This window comes from Eurypyga helias, unplaced genomic scaffold, assembly GCF_000690775.1.
Source record: "Eurypyga helias isolate BGI_N326 unplaced genomic scaffold, ASM69077v1 scaffold47155, whole genome shotgun sequence".
NCBI classification, from domain to species: Eukaryota; Metazoa; Chordata; class Aves; order Eurypygiformes; family Eurypygidae; genus Eurypyga; species Eurypyga helias.
In genome coordinates this window covers 1-1,455 of record NW_010254250.1, presented here as the reverse complement: position 1 = coordinate 1,455, position 1,455 = coordinate 1, and positions in this window count along the sequence as shown.

The window sequence follows — 1,455 nt, the reverse complement described above, 5'->3', positions numbered from 1 at the left end:
TGTCCAGTCTTCAAGCCTCTACCTCACTGACAGTCTAAGAAAGAGATAGAAGCATGGTTACATTAACTCTCATCACAGAGATAATGAATGCTGAGAAATCCAGCAGGAATGACACATTAACAGAGCAAGTCACAGGGTAAATGGATAGTAGAGCACTGGGTTTGTGTGCAGGTAGTAAAGCATGAGTGTAAAGCTGAAAACAGGGACAGACAAATCAGACATGAAGTCATGGTTTTTGGAGACACTGATGCCAGGCAAGAATGTGATAGGAGTTATCAATGGTGCAGTTGTCCCACTCTGTTCTTGCGCAGAAGGGGAGGATGGTAAGGGGAGGGAATTCATGGTTACCCTGCAGTGAAAAACTGCCTGTAAAACACCAGGAACCTTCTGTCAATATACTGCAGAGGCATTACTGCAGCAGCCAAGTGTTCCTGGTGTACACCCGAAGATGGATGGGAACACTTCTGAAAGACATAAGAGTTCATAAGGGGAAAGGCAGAGAGAGTAAGGTAGCAGAGAAACCTGTGTGACCTGCACAGCTGCAAGAGATCTGGGAGGGAAGATATGAATTCTGTAACCTCAGCAGAATGTTAATTCTAAGGCAATAATTGTCTTTTTCGGAGTTTTCAATCCATAAAACATATTTTACATAAGCGGCCAGGAGCCAGACAATTGCTACCACACAACCCTTCAACCTTTTCCTCCAAACCACTCACTCCATGCCTGGTGCTTATAACTTGATGCTGAAGCCCAGAAGAATGTAGTGAGTGAGTTTATCCACTCGCTTGTCTCAGGCTGTCTCGGCCACACAGTGCTCAGCCCAGAGAGGGGCAGGCTTGGGAAGGTCCCTTTAGACGGTGTATTTTCTGCTTGAAAATGAAGGAAAAAGCCAACTCTAGAGGAGGGGGGACCTGGAGCCGCAGCGTCCCCTCTCCCACCAGGTTCCGGGGATGCTGGTCCCTGTGCGCTCCCCCGGGGGTGCATTCCCCACCGCCGTTTGAGGCCTCTCAGCTCTATAAATGCCATTTGCATTGGGATAGGATGTAACAAGAGCTGTAAATCACTGACGGCGGAGTGAGCTCCTCCAGGGGCAGACACTGCGGAGCCGAGCCTCCGCGAGCAGTGGCAATGTGTGAACGGTATCTTTTGTTGGGGGGGAGGACTGATGGCAATTAGATGATACTTATCTGGCCCTTTGATGTGTATTTACACAAACAACGTTTTCCTCCGGGACTTGCGGTATAAAGGGGGAGCCATGCTCACCGTCACACTCCTTCCCGGCATCTCCGAAACAAGGCAGAATGACCAAGGCCCCTTTCTCCGTGGAGTGGTTGTCCCAGAGCAGCCAGGCCCTCAAGAGCCCCACGGAGGGCTCCCCGCACCAAACATCCTCCGCGGGTCACCGGCCCGGCTCCAGCTCCAGCCCTGGCTTGAGCGACAGAAGCAAGGAGCAGT